At 37.8% G+C, this 18,472-nt stretch overlaps 1 protein-coding gene across 2 annotated transcripts in view; it reads right to left on the reverse strand.

Annotated features, from left to right (window-relative positions):
- Window positions 1-1,789: 1,789 nt before the first annotated feature.
- LOC116561377 overlaps window positions 1,790-18,472 on the reverse strand; it is a 23,604-nt gene continuing 6,921 nt past the window's right edge. The window contains exons 2-3 of one of the 2 annotated variants that reach the window (XM_032293134.1): window positions 12,005-12,097; window positions 1,790-3,580 (exon numbers count right to left, since the gene is read on the reverse strand). The gene's annotated coding sequence lies outside the window, so the exon portion shown is untranslated. Of the gene's footprint in view, window positions 3,581-11,730; window positions 12,098-18,472 lie in introns of those variants that run through there. The other variant, XM_032293133.1, reaches the window with a different exon arrangement.

An 18,472-nucleotide genomic window follows, 5' to 3' on the forward strand; every position in this document is an offset into this window, starting at 1 on the left:
AGGTTCCCACTTCACTGGAGACTGAACATTGTTATTTGCTGTGGGTGCGTGAGGCCCCTGAGCGAGTCATAAAAGGGGCAGTAAGTCTGTTCGTGCAGGGGCCCAGATGGAGAACTGGGAATGTGGGAGTAGTGTTCCCAAGCACACAGATGTTCTGCCTTCTCATAGTTCTCAGAAGGGCTATTCACTCAGACATAGCTCCTGCTTTCTCTGTTCTTTGAGGAGGCCCCGAGGCTGAGTAGTACAATGGTGGCACTGGGGCTATAGCAACATCTTACTTCTAGGCAGGTTAAAAAGCACAATGCTGCCAGGTGCATTGGCTCACATCTGTAATCCCAGCACTTTGAAAGCCCGAGGTGGGAGAATCTCTTGAGGCCAGTAGTTTGAAATCAGTCTGGGCAACACAGCAGGACCCTGCCTCTACAAAAAACTAAAAAGTGCAAAATTTTTATGAGAAAGATTTAGTGTAACAAAGGACAAAAACATCCTTTAGGGGTGTTTCCTTTCCTGGAGTCCCAAACTTGTATTTAAATTTAGTTCAGTGTTTGTTCTAATATTTAGTACAAACGGTACTGAATTTAGTACAGATGGGATACTTATTTTCATAGTAATAAATAAGACTTAGGTGTGTACCTGATCAATTTCTTTCTCTTCAACTGTACTGAATTTAGCCCTTGAGCCCTGATTTCTGCTGTTGGTAAATTTTTGTGGCCCTCAAGATTCACTCACTCAAACTGGTGATTACTGAACACTTTTGGGAGTAAGCGCAGTCTATTTTGGGTGACTTCTCAGGCTATCAGGATGTGTTTTCTCCTCCTCTCTCACTTCTGTCCAGGGGCCATCTAAGTTTTGGGTATGTGTGCAGAAAGGTGGCAAGCAGGCTGTGGGTAACATCTTGGACTATTTGGTCTAGAACAGTGCTTTTCAAAGTGAGCTCCTTGGCCAGCAATGTCAGAACTGCCCAAGAAATTGTTAAAAATGCAAATCCTCAGGCTCCACTCCAGACCCATTGAATCAGAAACTCTGGCTGAGGGCCCAGTAATCTGTGCTTTCATAAGGCTTCCAAGTGATTATGATGCCTTCGAGAAGCACTGGTCTGAAGGCATCAGCCTCCACCCACCTTGGTTTCTGAGGCGATGTACTGGCATTGCTGAGCTTTGGTTTCGTGGCTCCCAACTCATCCTATCCATGGCGAGAATGTCCCCTCCTGCTCAGCAGCCATCTCTGTGGTCATCTGCTCTCTCCTTAGCCTGACCACAGTGCCTGGTTTCCCACTCTCTTGTGCCTGCTCAGAGGACATTCTGGATGCTCTTTTCTAGCCCCTTCTACTTTACTGTCTACATTCCATGACCAACACAGACTTTCCCTAAAGGCTTGGATTCTTTCTGCTATTGACTGGAGCCTGGGTAATGCATATTTTCTCTCACAACCTCCCAACTACATGGAGTTTCAATCATCTTTACTTATCAGAAATTGATATTAGTACTGGGCAGGGTGATAGGTCCAGTTTTCAGGCCCCTGAGCCATTACTTATGACACATAGACTTTGTTGTTGTTGTTATTGTTGTTTTTGAGATGGAGTTCTTGCTCTGTCGTCCAGGCTGCTTCGGCTCACTGCCGCCTCTGCTTCCCAGGTTCAAGTGATTCTCCTGCCTCAGCCTCCCAAGTAACTGGGATTATAGGTGCCTGCCACCATGCCCAGCTAATTTTTGTATTTTTAGTGGAGATGGAGTTTCACAATGTTCATCAGGCTGGTCTCAAACTCCTGAACTCAAGTGATCCTCCTGCCTCGGCCTCCCAAAGTTTTGGGATTACAGGCGTGAGCCACTGCACCCAGCCTACACATAGACTTCTAAACCTACCACTTTTGAAAAGACCCCTGCGTTTTTGTACAAATCCTTTTTTTCTCTCTAGGAATGACCATGCTTGTCATTCAAACCCCATTAATTTTTAAGAATATTGATTCTTAACAAGTTTCAAAATCTGTTTTACATCTTAAAAATTTATCATTGACTAGTTCTTTGCAATCCTGTCTTAATCATCCTAATTTTCCTGAAAACCTCTGACTGAATAGAGAAGGATGAAGAAGAATGTGTAGAAAAGCAAACAAATTAGTTAAAATTTCAAGGTATTATCATGCCACACCTGAATGGGAAACACCATAAGTTTCCTGAGTGTACTCCCTGATTCTAATCACCAAAATCATTCTGCAACTGAAAAATTCTCATAAAATACCCCTCTAACATGACTTTCCTCTTTGGGTTCTTTCAATAGGTATCTCTTTTCAACTTAATGTGTAGATAATTTTTTACTCTAAAATCTACATGTACAAAGCTTGAAAATGAATGAATGAATTCCAAACCATCCCTGACCTGGTCTTGCCTCTTGTATTAAACCTTATTTCTAACATATCACTTACACCCATGACACAGCCTAACTGACAACATAAAGAGACACATATTAAAATTGTAGAGCTTTTGTTACAGAATTCCATCTCCTGGCAATGTACCCCCACTGGATCCCCATTTGTGGGCTCAGCCAGGCTCCAGGATCTAGTATCAATTTTCTCTCTGATAAGGAATATTTAAGCAATGTAGGACCACATGTCTGGACTCAGAAACAAGTTACCCTGTGTCTCACCTGGCCCTGTCATAAATAAGGTTTCTTTTACTCCCAGGAATCACTCCTTGCCATATTCCCAGTTATTACTTGTTTGGTTTCCTTTTTAACTGAAATTTAACAGATATTACATATTTTAAACATATTTTAAACTATTTTAATTTATTGAGATTGTTTTCATTTCATGGGTACTATGAAAGGATTTCCATTGCCATTTGCAAAATCAAAACTTCCTTCCACTTACTGCAGTATTACTACTATGCTATAACTCAGAATGTATTCCATTTGTGAGAATTTTACAGGTCTGATAAATTGAGCCCTCTTTAATAAGTTATTCTGACACATTGGATTCAATAAAATAGTCATATCTAAATTCACAGTAACTAATCATAATTTATACACTTGTATAATGTAATATTTGACTAAAAGGTTTTTTTCATTAAATGTGATACATGAAAGTTGAAATGGCAGTTTCTACTTTATATTTCTAGTCTTATATTTCTAATATTTCATATTACACTGCAATGTGAATATTTGAAAAATAATGAGGGGAGCTATAATAATTCTTTAAAAATTCCTTACCAGCAGACATAGTCCTACTTCCTTCAGTTTTGGTGTTCTATTTGATGACAAAATCATTTCCAACTCTTGTCCCAGGTATTATAGAGTATTTTATTGCAATGATATGTCCTCTCTGTTCCATATCACCACCTCTCAATGCACTTCTGTAAGGAGATTGTGGCAATACAGAAGTGCTTCGTGATTATTTTGTGGTTCTCTATGACTCCTTTTGAAACCCTCTTTTTCTCACTCCCTTTTTGTCCTGGCAGCCTTTCAGGTTGGAGAAAGATCCACTTGTTCAAAATTACCCATATAGCCATGCGTTGAATTAGTTATAGAGAAAGGATCTCTGTTAGAATCGAAGGGCTCCATGATAGTCACATTCTGGCCTCCCAGAGAGCTGCATAGAAAACGAAAGAAACAGATTAGCCAGAATTCTTTTCACAATAAAATTTATTAAATGTACATTCAACTATCCATAGCTAATATATTTCTCTTATGGGCAAGCTAATTCTACAGAGTTGTTTTCTAAAATTTCAAATAAAAATATTACAGTATCTAAAATATTAACCTCAGATTTCATGTCACAGAATAACTCTTTTGAGTGTACTATTTTTTTGAGTATTTGTATCATTGGGTTTGGAAAAGAATCAAGTCTTTTTTAAAGAAAGTAAAATACTATACCTACAGGGAAGCTAATGTGAGTCCATTTTTAACCTACAATGATTTTTACAGCCAAATAATAGAGCTTTGAATAACAGTACTATAATTAACTCAGTTGTCAATGAAGGTAATTTTTCCAGGGCATCCATTCATAGTTTCAAATATTTCTAAATACTCTAGACTTTTGTCATTACTATAGCAATACAGAAAAGAATGCTTGCCTGGGCCTGAATCTTTTTGTTAATCCACTATTTAAAAAAACAATTAAAATTATTTCTCTGATGGGTTTTAAGAGAATAGCAACATGTAACTAATACTGTGACAAGAACTTTGGAGAAATTGGTAGCTTTTTATTTACAAAACCAAAAGCAAAATTGTAACTCTTCTATGTCAACAAAAACCATTTCATTTTGTAGCTTAAATTGCTGTCTGAATCAGAGCAGCTTCTGACCCAAATGCCTTTATATTTATTTAGTATTTCAGCTTTAAGAAAAAAAACACTACAGCAAAATAATTTACTTAAATTTAAAAAGTGGCAATCACCACATTCAGTAGATTCACCAGTCCTAGAAAATCTCATTTAATCTTGTTAATCATAAATTACACTATACACAGGATTATTTAGCAATTCATAGATTAATAGATTGATTTAATAAAAATGTCTTTATAAGGTAGACAAATACATCTTTCCCTTTCTTAAACAGTTATTTTCTTTAGTTAATTATAGAAGTAAATGGAAACATAAAAGTACAAAATTATACAGATGCTCCTTGACTTATGATGGGGTTACATCCCAATAAACCCACTGTGAGTAGAAAATATTGTAAGCCAAAAATGCACTTAATACATCTAACCTATTGAACATCATAGCTTATCCTAGCCTACCTTAAAAGTGAACATTTACATTAGTGAGCAGTTGGGCAAAATTATCTAACACAAAGCTAATTTATTATAAAATATCATTGAATACTTTATGTAATTGATTAAATATTGCACTGAAAGTGAAAAAACAGAATGATTGTACGGATATTGAAAGTATAGCTTCTACTAAATGCATATCTCTTTTGCACCATTGTCAAGTCAAAAAAAACTGAGTCAAACTATCCTAAACCAAGGACTGTGTGTATTCTAAAAAGATTGTGATAATTTATTTGAAAACTACCTATGTCTTCAAGTCTTCTTTTTTTTCTTGCTATATTGCCCAGGTTGGCCTTGAATTCTTGGGTTCAATTGATCCTCCTGCTTGAGCCTCCCAAAGTGCTGGAATTACAGGTATGAGCCACCAAGTTGAGCCTGAAGCCCTCAAGGAAAACAAAACAAAACAAAACCTAGCAGGGCTTGGTAAGATAAAGCCTTCTTCAGACTCTGCCAGTGAGAAAAAGCTTGGCTGTTTTTAGCTTTACGTTGCTCAGAAATGGAGCTGGAATGGATTAGGTAAAGGAGATGATCACAAAGTAAGAGTGTGAGGAGGGTGCTGGTGCTGTGCCTCCTGACACACCACAACTCCACTGCTAGACTCCCAATACTGGGGAAGAGACCTGGTGACCACAGAATTGGTGGAAACCCAGGATAGGTGAGGAGAGCTTCCCAGAGAGGTCATAGCAGGAGCCAGGAAAGCAGGAATGCACTACAGACAAGGCAGAGAAGGTGGTGTTAAAAAGAACAATACCATGAGCTTCTAATGGGGAAATTAGCAAGAAGTTCAAAAAAAGCAGGCAGTTCAGATTTCAAAAATAAATCTTTGCAAACCAACTAAAAGAGCAGTTCTGTTAAATGAATACAAGAACATTTCATTTCACCCCAAATGTTTAGCATCTTGTGAAAATCTGTTAATCAAAGGCTGTCGATCAGAAAAGAGCATGTAGTTTGGGTTCAGTATGTCCGTGAAAGAGAGAAAAGAGTCTGGCTTAGAGATCTGACCCTCAAAACTTTCCCCTTTCCTCTGACGTATGTGAATACCAGGCAAAACAATGGTGGAAATAATTAGGTTGGTGGCAATGTTTTCATTGTTATGTTCTCAAATCTTTTTGATCATAGTAGACTTTAAAATATATTATTATTTTCTAACCAAACTCAAGGGTCACTGATCCTCATTTAATTTTTAAAGGACATGCTTACCACCATGAGGCCTTGTCTTTACTGCTAAGAGATTTTATGAAAAAATATCGCATGAGGAGATTAATGTTATTCTCTAAGGATCCCTGACAATTTTGTTATATTGATTTCTACCACATTATGAAGTATATGTCTTCTGTGCAAGTTAGCTACATAGCAGAATTTCCCAGATGTCAGATGGCAAATGAGTTCCCTTTGTGGCAAATTTTTACTAATTCACAAAATGTGCATTTCTGAAAGAGGCTCGGGCTGAAATCAACTGGTACAAACTTGGGAGTCCTCTGTCAGTGGCCTGAAAAGCCCTAGTGGTCATGCAGTAAGATCCAGATTTCCATCACCAAAGACAGGTCTCTGTCCTCGCCAGTACCACTCCCTCCCTCTTCAACAACCTTTTCTCCTCTGGTCTGCCTAAGATTTCCAGGTGCCTCGTTCAACACAGACGATCTTGTTTCTGCGCTTTCAGTTTCTCCAACATTGACAAGGCTTGTTCTGAGCCAGTTACTGCCCAAGGCACTAGGAGTCTCAAAGTAGGTAAGAAACCAGCTCTGCTCTTGAAATCAACATACGGTAAATTGAGAGAGTCAAACATTAATAGATGAGAGAAAGCTCTTCACAGGCAGGAAGGGACCATGTAGCTCCAGAGCTTGTAGCTTCATCTAAGGATTCAATCAAGGCTTCTTGGCAGGGATGATCCTCGAACTAGTCTTGACAGATGAAGGCAAGTTGTCTATTTAAGGAAAAGTGGGATGTGCTTTTTGGCCTAGGTTATAGCGTAAATGAAGTCCTCAAGGGTTATAGCACTGCTATGCATGCCTCCAAAATTCCCATGTTGAAGCCCTGTTTCTAATGTGACTGTATTTGGAGATAGTGTTTTTAGGGGCTAAGTATGTTTAAATTAGGTTGTAAGGGTGGAGTCCTAATCCAGTAGAATTGTAACCTTATGAGAAGACACAGAGATCTACACCCTTATATCATGAAAATGCCATGGAAGCACACAGAAGAAAGGTCACCATCTGCAAGCTAGGAGGAGGGCCCTCACCAGAACTCTACCATGCTGGCACCCCATTCTCAGACTTTAAGCCTCCAGAACTGTGAGAAAAGAAATTTCTGTTGTTTAAGCCACCCAGTCAATGGTATTTTGTTCTGGCAGCCCGTGAAGACGTAGATAAATATCCTCATGCATTTTGGCTTACTTTCAAAACTAGACATATTAGACTATAAAGTTAGAGGCCTGTGGTGCATAAGACAGTTCTGGAGATTCAAGGAAGTAAGAGAGGGAAAAAGAAGGGAACAGGGAATAGAAACATACACTGTTCCCAATAGAAGCTTTGGATAAGGGGAAAAGAAAAGATTATTCCTAAGATTCTTGGAAGCATGTCATGAATTCACATCTGCAGAAAGCAACTTTTTTTTTTTTTTTTTTTTTTGAGATAGAGTCTCACTCTGTTGCTCAGGCTGGAGTGCAGTGGTGCAATCTCAGCTCACTGCAACCTCCACCTCCCAGGTTCAAGCGATTCTCCTGCCTCAGTCTTCCAAGTAGCTTGGGTTACAGGCAAGCACCAAACCACCTGGACAATTTTTGTATTTTTAGTAGAGATGGGGTTTCGCCATGTTGGCCGCGCTGGTCTCGAACCCCTGACCTCAAGTGATCCACCAGACTTGGTCACCCAAAGTGCTGGGATTACAAGCGTGAGCCACTGCACCCAGCCTTTTTCCTCATCATTCTGCCTACTGTGTATGGAGGGGTTAATTTTACTCACTTGGGGTGGCTGCCCAGATTCAGTGGAATTCTGATTCACTTCTACCTTAGCTCTAAAGCACAAAGAAACTAGAGAATTTAGGAACAACTTTCTTGGCCTTCAACATGTGACAGTAGCGTTCCTACAGCCACTGTAAAATATGACTACAGACAATAAAACTAATGCTGAAAACTCAAAATAATTGGCATTATTAGGGTAATACAAATACAACCACTTAAAAACTCCAATTTCTTGAAAAGTGAAATAGGTATAGATACATTAATGACAAAGTTTATGTAACCAGATTAATTACTAAAGACTGAGAAAGATATGGTAAAGGAAGTACAATTAATAAACAAGAATCTTCTTGTTGCTATTTTAATAAACAAATAGTTATAAAAATATCTTAATAATTATGAGATAACCATGAACAGAATTAAACACTGGATGTCTGTGTTCTAAAGTAATGAGAAGACAAAGTAAACACAACAGCCTAGAGAAGACAGGCCAACTGGTGAGGAAACAAAAAGAAAAACAGACAACAGGCTGGGAAGAATGGCTCAGGTCTGTAATCTCAGTAGTTTGAGAGGTTGAGGTGGGTAAACAGATTGAGCACAAGAGTTCAAGCCCAGCTTCGGCACCATGGCAAAACCCTATCTCTACAAAGAACACAAAAATTAGCCAGGCATGGTGGTGCCCACCTGTAGTCCCAGCTACTTGGAGGCTGAGGTAGGAGGATCGCTTGAGCCTTGGAGGTCAAGGCTGCAGTGAGCAGTAATCCTGCCGCTGCAGTTCTGCCTGGGTAACAGAAAGAAACCTTGCTCAAAGAAAAACAAAAAAACAAACGCCCAACAACAAAAATGATATGTCAGGCCCAAATAATTAATGAATATAATTCATGCTCTTCTATTAAAAAGATGAAATGTATCAGATTGAATGAAAACAATCTGATAATTTATTACTTTTAAGAAAGAGATTTAAAGAACAATAAAGAGGTGACAACTCACGCAAATGGGACTAAAAAGAGTTATTATATATTGACAAAATTACAAACAGTAAAAGAAATAATATTGAATTTCTAAAATTGAATAGTTTAAAATACATAAAATTGGCCAGGCGCGGTGGCTCAAGCCTGTAATCCCAGCACTTTGGGAGGCCGAGGCGGGTGGATCACGAGGTCAAGAGATCGAGACCATCCTGGTCAACATGGTGAAACCCCGTCTCTACTAAAAATATAAAACATTAGCTGGGCATGGTGGCGCGTGCCTGTAATCCCAGCTATTGAGGAGGTTGAGGCAGGAGAATTGCCTGAACCCAGGAGGCGGAGGTTGCGGTGAGCCGAGATCGCGCCATTGCACTCCAGCCTGGGTAACAAGAGTGAAACTCTGTCTCAAAAAAAATATAAATAAATAAAAATAAATAAATAAAATAAAATACATAAAATTATTAAGAATATAAGGAATAACATTTTAAACATATAACCTTATCATTTAACTATTATCTATCTATCATCTATCTACACTGTTAAACATAGCAACATTCTCTATATGTAGATTGATAGATAGAGGCAGAGATAGATAGTTACACATGGCGAACATCTCTGTCTTTATGTCTATATTGAGTTGACAAAAACAATTTTAAAGAGTTTGATCAAGGTAGAACTAATATACATAAAAATTTAACCTCTAGTCATATCTCAAAAGAAAATTATCCATGGGTGTCTGGCATTTCTGCACATCTTGCAAACACAGGCACTAGATGCCTTTGTTCCAGAAAGCCTTTTCTAGGACGTTTGCATAGATAATTACCTGGGAGTAAAGAGATAGTGTCTCCCTCTGGAGCAAAGAGCTGGTTTGCTTATAGTCCAGGAAGATGAAGATTGTCTCCCTCCAAAGCAAATGTCGGACATGCTTGCAGCCCAGCACAATGAAGACATCTCCTTCCAGGAAAAAAAAGGCAGGCATGCCTACTGCCTTTTATAAAAGAATCAGATGCCCTAAGTTTAGGATTCTTCTCTTGTAATGCATCCATTTTGTGTGTTGTTATCATCTGGCTCTCCTCACTCATCCTGTGTGAATTGGGGCATGGGGAACTGACAAAAAAATGATGACACTCTAGCTACTGCTATTACTGTGAATAATAAAATTCATTGTCTCTGACGCACTAATTGTTTATCTTCCATACAACCATGAAAGCTAGCTTGTTAAGTAGGATAAAATTTCAATTTGCTATAGTTCTTGACATCACCAGTAACTTCCTTCATGTAAAATATGCAAGAAGCATGAATGAAAATTGGTATCAGACCCAAAACAAAGTCGGTAATCCAAAGAAACTGAAATCATACACCATATTAACTGACAAGGATTGAATGTAAAATATTAACTGACAACAACTGAATGTAAAATACAAATTTTTCTGTTACTAGAAACAAGATTATACCACTTGAAAATGAAAACAAATCTTTTAAAGTAACTATTGGACTCAGGAGGAGAAAAAAGTTAATAAAGACATCAAAGCAAAATTGGTGCATAAAAGTGAATTCATAAGTATAAATATTTTTCTACATGTTTTAAAGAATGAAAACATACTAAATCTTAGAAAAAGAAAATAAGACCAACTTGGATTAAAAGAAGAACGAGATAACAAATTGGTTAATATTTGCAAATCAAAACTACATTGAGATACCATCTCACGCCAGTTAGAATGGCAATCATTACAAAATCTGGAGACAACAGATGCTGGAGAAATAGGAACACTTTTACACTGTTGGTGAGAGTGTAAATTAGTTCAACCATTGTGGAAGACAGTGTGGCAATTCCTCAAGGACCTAGAAATAGAAATTCCATTTGACCCAGCAATCCCATTACTGGGTATATACCCAAGGGATTATAAATCATTCTATTATAAAGACACATGCATACATATGTCATTGCAGCACTGTTTACAAAAGCAAAGACCTGGAACCAACCCAAATGCCCATCAATGATAGACTGGACAAAGGAAATGTGGCACGTATACACCATGGAATATTATGCAGCCATAAAAAATGATGAGTTCCTGTCCTTTGTAGGGACATGGATGAATTTGGAAACCATCATTCTCAGCAAACTGACACAAGAAGAGAAAACCAAACACTGCATGTTCTCACTCATAGGCGGGTGTTAAACAATGAGAACACATGGGCACGGGGATGGGGAACATCACACACTGGGTTCTGTTGGGGGTTGCAGGGCTAGGGGAGGGACAGCAGGGGCCAGGGAGGTTGGGGATGGATAACACTGGGAGAAATGCCTTATGTAGGTGATGGGGGGGATGGAGACAGCAAACCACCATGGCATGTGTGTACCTATGCAACAATCCTGCAAGATCGCACATGTACCCCAGAACTTAAAGTACAATTAAAAAAAAAAGACAAAGGCAAAAAAAGAATACAGATTTCAAATATCTTTATTTTAGATAACAAGGGGCGTCAGTGTCTTATGGAACTAGGGTGCAAAATCCTGTGCTGCCAGTAGGTGTCATAATCAACATTATGCAGTGCGGGTCTAATACCGTTCTTAGGCCTGGGAAATGCTTGGACCTAAGACACTATGAGTTGAGTGCCCATGATATGAAATAAGAAAAGCTTTCCCATTTGCTAGGAGTTGATCCCAAGTAATAATAATTGTTCTAAAGTTAGGCTGGGCACTGTGGCTCACGCCTGTAATCCCAACACTTTCGGAGGCCGAGGCAGGAGGGGGTGGATCATTTGAGGTCAGGAGCTCCCCACCAGCCTGACCACCATGGTGAAACCCTGTCTCTACTAAAAATACAAAAACATTAGTTGGGCATGGTGGTGGGTGCCTGTAGTACCAGCTACTGGGAAGGCTGAGGCATGAGAATCACTTGAACCTGGGAGGCAGAGGTTGCAATGAGCTGAGATCGTGCCAATGCACTCCAGCCTGGGCAGCAGAGCAAGACTCTGTCTCAAAAAAATAAATAAATACATAAAAATAAATAAAATAAAATAAAGTTAGCTTCTGTTTTCTCAGGCATATAATTTTGAAATTTTGTGCATTGATTTCCTTTTATATGGAAATTTTTAAATTAAAATTTAATGTCTATATTTGATTTTCGCACTGAACTTGATAAATGGCACAAGATTATAGAGGCCATGATTAAATCAGTTAAGTAATTCACACATAGTATTTCATACTTGTACTATTTGTAGAAACACCTCTAACTCCTTAACAATAACTTCTATTACAAATAAGTAAGCTAACATTGTTTACTCTCTTCCAAACAGTGCTTTAGGGGCCAATATGAACCTACCAAAGGATAGCGCATACTTGTCCTTCAGTCTTCTTTGCTCCAAGCATGTCCACACTGGGCCAATGGCTTGTCAAGTTGCCAGTCTGGGTCTATTATAACAAATGAAAAGCAATAATTGTAAAATAAAAATGAAAATTAACACTATGAATGTGTCTACAATAAACAGCTATGAGACTTCTTTATGAAAATACACTCTACTCTGTAGGCATATTCAGAATATAAATATGCCCTTTTACTTTACAAAATTAGATGTAGCCCTTGGAAACACTTCTGGAAGACCACTGCCTTACACCAATTAATATCAACCCCTTCTCTCTGAAGGGAAAATAGCCAAGGTTTTCCTTCTCAAATACATGCTTTTCTTTTAACCTGATATGTTTGTCTGAGGGCCTGTTGGTGTTCTGTGGTGATAGATGCCAAAAAACATTTGTTTTTTGGACTAATTGGATGACTTTGGTTCCCAGAGCTGTCAGCTAGACAATTTTTACAAGTGGTATGTTCAAGTGAAGGAAAATTTCTAAAATTAAAGATAAGTTCTGCAGAACAGAAAAACTAGACAAGCCTTAAAGGTTTGAAGAGTTTGTTCCAAACTATGAGCACCTCCTAATGGCTGGTTCAAAGAGCAGGATTCCATCATTCCCCCTTTAAGACTAGACATTTAAACAAACCATAGAAAAAGTCAACAGTTCATAACCGAATAATTTTTTCTTTCTTCCTCCTTACTACCCCCTCTTACTTTTTCTTTTCTTGCTTGTTTCTAAGGCATTGTAAGCTGATTCAAAATAAACAGACCTTTTAAAATCGGTATCAAGCACAGAGAACTAAGAAATTATGTTAGCTGTGGATTTCAAATCAAAGAAGGACAAAGATGAAAAGTGTTTAGTGAAGGAGATTGTGGTCAAATGCAAATATTTCTAAATAAAAACAGAAGTTAAGAAAATAGTAGCTAGGGATACAAAATATTTGTATGTTCAAAACTTTGCATAAAGATTTAAGAATTTTATTTCTGGAAAAAATATTAATTATGATATTGGTTATTTAAACATGTGGGGGAAGGCACATATATATTTTATTATCTAGATGGTGAAGATGATTAAACTTGGATTTTTAAAACATTAGTTTTTAAAAACTAAAAAATGGCAAATATATTATTTTGCCGTTGGTAATCATCCAATGATGCTCTATTGATTATATGAGATACTGTCAGTCACTCCAAAATACAGGACTCAGCAGGTGCAAAGGGATCTCTTAGAGGTTTGCAACATGCAAGGAACTGGATTGATTGTGTGATTCTTAAAAATAAACAAAAACATTTCCACCGGGAAACATCTTTAAGATTTTAGTTAGCATCTTCTGAATCAATTGAAGGATTTTTGTTTATTTAGATCCTAGGATGTTGCTTTTCTTCAAGGAGAAGCTGTATGAACTTAACATCTCTTCACTGATAGCTTCTGCTGGACACACAGAGTTTAAGAATCTCATTGGAGCCTTCATGTGTCCATGCTCCCGCTCACTATAGCGCTCCTTCCCTTTTAGACTGTTGGTGGCCCCATTGTTTCTTTTCTCATGTGCTCTGTAGTCTGTGCCATAGCTGCACTGAAGCCAGCTTGTCCTCAGTATGGCTAAGGGTAAAAGAAAAAGATAGGCAGCATTGGTCTTGTACTTTTTGTTATTCTCAGGTAAGTTCTCCAATTTGGACCCAATCTTAAAAAGTTACCTCTTTTTAAGAGAAGGTATTTGCTATGTAAGTAAAAGTAGGTTTCTTCCTCTGGTATGTTTACAAATGTGTTACTAGTAGGTGGTCAGCCTACCCAATTTTACTGTAAGGCAAAACTGGATATTCCAAGCAGTAGAGATGCATTTCACAAAATTAACTATTTGGATGTAACTGTGGGTGAAATGGTGACTGATTTCTACGAATCTGTTAAATGGACCCTAACATCTGTTGAATGAATCCTAGTAGTTGAACTCTAAGCTTGAGAGCATCTTGTGAATAAAATCTTTATAAATACCTTTAAGGTGAAGTGATGGCACACCGATGAATTAAGATAACATTCAACCTCATAAGACTTCAATGAATAACAGAAGATTTATATTAAATGCAAATGAAGAGGAATTGAATATTAAATTGTGATTCTCGACAGGAGGAGTGTTAGCGGGGAAAGTAGCAATGACCTTCCCTAAGAGGAATATGTCACAATATTTGGGATAAAGTATAAAAAAAGCACTTATTGATCAACATATATTTATAAAGTACACCTCCCAAATGAAAGATGTTATTTCTAGGGCATATTAGTAAATACATTGTGACAATAACAACAACAAAAAAATTGAAGATAATTCCACTAAATATTTTAGTTACTGAAGTCTTTCTATCCCATCGACTATAAATAGTAGGGTTGGACTACCAATATTATAAATTTATATTTCTTATTGTCTATCGAACACATAAATTTTTTCATATTATGTAAATGACTACTTCACTTTGGATAGATTCAGCTAGTGTGAAGTGAGTGAATGCATTAGGGTGAAGGTACGTCCACAGATTGCCTCCACATAATATAAAACCTTGGAAATCTGATTTCATATAACTATTATTATGTTATGCTGAGGATAAAGCATTTAGAATTTTTTTAAAGCTAAAAACTATGGGGGCCAAAACAAATAATTTGGGGTGAAGTAATTTGTGGAGCGACACTATTTCTCATAGGAGGACATGAAGCACAGGAGGCCCATGGTTAACTTTAGAAAGGACCGTGTCACAAGGGGAGTCCTAAGCTGAAAGTTTCTGATGAGATTGATGTGTATCTCATCCTTGGGAAGAAGTAGATGACCAACTCAGACAAGAGAAAAATGTCAGCAGTCATCCAGAAAATCACTTAGGGCTCCTGCTTTCCTTTTATCAAGGAATAAATCACAGGTGACATCTTGACACAGATAAGTCAAGCCACCAGCAGAGCACAGTGTGACCTGAGCCTGTCTCACCTGGAGAGGTTCTTTAAACACCTTTACAGGGCAAGAACTGGTCCCAGGGTGCAGATGGGAATGAGGCATCTGGTATAATTGAGGGAATAATAATCCCGTTTCCTCAGAATGGGAGAGGGCAGTAGTTAGAAGTTTGGAGGAGAAGGTTTCTGGGAAGAAGCCTTTGGGACAATGGAGAAGGTTTCTGGGAAGAAGCCTTTGGGACAATCTGTGACCTCTTGCTTCAAGCAAAAATGAGGCAGGGTAGGGGGCTTTATTAAAAATTGGTAAGATTAAATGAAATTCTGTATACTAAACACAATCTCTTCCTCAAGAAAGACTCAAACATGAGACAAAAACAAACACTGCAAAAAACAAAACAAAAAGGAGAGAAGAAACTCATGTAAAGCAGAAGCAGAAGAAAACTTTGAATAATATAGACTTAGGAGAAGCTCTAACATTTATGAAATGAGAGCAAATGTCTATAAAAAATAAATCAGAGAACCACTGAAACCTCTTGGAAATCAAAAATATTATCAAATTCTCAACAGAAAGGTAGGAAAATAAAGGTAAAGAAATCTCTCCATTTTTTTTTTTAATTTTAGAGAAAAAGGGAAAAAGGGAGAAAGGGAGAGAAGGAAGAAGGGAAAGAGGGAGGAAGGGAGAAGATAAAACGAGAGAGACATAAAAAAATAAAAATCAATACTCTGGAAAGTTTTACATCCAAAAAACAAGGAGTTCCAGAAAATGAGGCAATAAAATTAAGAAAGCCAACTTATACCTTCTTCAGTTAAAGTGTATACTATCCCATTTATTTTCAGTCAAATCGTGCTTACTTTTGACTAAAAAAGACTGTAAAGCAAAAAAACCATTTTACCTCATTTCCATCGTTACAAAAACAACTTGAGAAGAAGTATAAATAGGTATTTCACATTTGTTGAAGTAGCAGTTTTAGAACTCAGGATAACCCCACACATCCCCAGTAAGAATCTCATGAGAAACTTTCCCTTATCAAGAATTGTGCAAATCTGAGGATAGGAAAGAATGAACAGGCCTGGATGAACTGTTACATATCAGGTGCTCCCTTTGTGTGGAGCTTCCTTTCAGTTCTGGATACTGAAAAGTTTGTCCCCACCCTCCTGTCCAAATTCCATGTCCTATTTTCCCATATGACTCATTCCTAAATCTGGGCAAATATTTATTGAGCAATTGTTACAATTGTGACTTTCCCCATATCTATTGCTTGATCATAGTCCACACTGTATCCACAGTATGAGCCCCTTCTGCTGATGACAGAGCACAAACCTCAAGTGCCTTAGTCCTTCCTGATGTCCTCTTGTGACCTTTATCCCTAGCTCTTGACTCCTTTCCCTCATAGCACTGACCAGCAGGCTCCTCAAAGCTCTCTTCCCTCAATTTGAGACAGCCTGTGTCTTGGCCTCCAAGACTTTGAAATTTCACACGGTGTGGATAAATTAGTCTTGGAATACAAATGCGCTTTTATTATTAGCTCTAGTAGATACTTTGGAAATGAGACTATCCTCATCTCTTGCAGACGTGTCTTTGAAAAACCTTTCTCAAGGATGAGTCAAAATAATAGACCTCCCAGAAAGATCACGCTTATCTGTGATAATCACACAGCTCTTTTTAGTAACTATGTAAAAAATGGGTCAGAGTGACATACATTGTAAATTCTGTAATAAATGAGAATATTGTTGGTATTTTACATTCCCAGTGTAAAAGGAAAACTCAGACCATATCTGCACAGCTGGTACTGGAATATAAAGATGGGTAAGCATAATCTATGAATAATTATGGCGCATTTAACAATATAATTTTCTCAAGTATCTGTGAATGGTGCCTTTGTAATGGAAAAGATAACTGTTATTTAAAGAATTTATGAGTAAGTGGGAAAAAGGAGAAAAATTTAATAAGCACTTGGTGGCTTGTTGATTATGCCACATCGTTAATATGTGACAACGTTAGACACTAATCATTCCTCTTACAGTTGAATCCATAGCCTTAAAGAAAAAGACTGTATTTATGCAGAACGTATCTATGAAGAAGTAGATTTTACTGACATCATTTTCTTAGTTCTCTCAGCATTCTTATGAGAAAAGTGGCATTATTTCTGCTCTATAGATTAGAAAACATTTAAAGAAATTAAGTGTCACACCTAAGATTATTCAGCCAGCCATAGACCTGGGAAGAGAAAACTGGTCTCCTGAACCCAAGCCAATACTTTATCCACTGCCTCAATTTTCATTAGAAGAAAGGATGCAATCAACTATAAGTTCAGATAGTAAATATGTTTTACTATCCTCTAAACACAGACAGTTGTATTTCAGAACTTTCCTGAAGACAGATCTTTGCTTTTAAAAGGACATGAGGGCCAAAGTTTGGCACCACTAAGAGTTACCAAAGTCTCCAGCATGATTTGTTTTATTTTCTCAAGATTTGTTTATCTTGAGAAATAGGCTTTCTGTCTTTTAAGTGATCTAAAGTGTTGGTATCACCCTGTAAATATCCAGGCTTCTGGTGCAGAAGGTAGATTTCTTGGATATCATGAAAATCATATTTTCTCAAATAGAGCTGACGTTTAAAAAAGACTCATGAAATCAACTAGGCAAAGCTGACTCTGGAAGCATATAGGCAGAGAGCAGTTTAAGAAACAATAAAAGCCAGATTAGCAAAAGAAAGGTCCTAAACAAAATGCAGTTTAGCCCTGGTCTTGGTATTATCAATTTGTGAGACAGTTCAAATATGAATTCATTCTCCTACACCAAATAATAAATACTGATTATACTGTTTCCTGTGAATACGTTCGTATGTCCAGACTTGCTTTTCTGCACATTTACAAAGCCACCAAATTTTTATTTCTTTTACCAGTCTGAAGATTATTTACTCAGCCATTACTTTTTATATTAGAGATTTTGTGTTGTTTTGCAAAATTTGAAACTCCCAAATAAAATTTTGATTAAAGGCATTTTTTTTTTTTTTTTAAGGTGGGGTTTCACCAAGTTAGCCAGGCTGGTCTCGAACTCCTGACTTCAAGTGAGCCGCCCACCTCAGCCTCCCAAAGTGCTGGGATTACAGACATAAGCCAACATGACTGGCCTAAAAGCATTTTTTTTTTTTTTTAATTGTAGACAGCAACTGGGAGAGGTGAAAGAGTGTTCACTGAGATTCTTTTTATTCTTTTTTGAGAAAGTCTCGCTCTGTCTTCCAGGCTGTAGTGCAGTGGCATGATCTTGGCTCACTGCAATCTCTGCCTCCCAGGTTCAAGCAGTTCTCTGCCTCCCAAGTTCAAGCAGTTCTCTGCCTCCCAAGTAGCTGGGAGTACAGGCACGTGCCACCACGCCTGGCTAATTTTTGTAATTTTAGTAGAGACAGGTTTTCACCATGTTGGCTAGGACTGTTTGGATCTCTTGACCTCGTGATATGCCCGCCTTGGCCTCCCAAAGTGCTGGGATTACAGACATAAGCCACCATGACTGGCC

Source organism: Sapajus apella, unplaced genomic scaffold (assembly GCF_009761245.1).
Source record: "Sapajus apella isolate SASKATOON/1434 unplaced genomic scaffold, GSC_monkey_1.0 scaffold29, whole genome shotgun sequence".
Taxonomy (NCBI): Eukaryota; Metazoa; Chordata; class Mammalia; order Primates; family Cebidae; genus Sapajus; species Sapajus apella.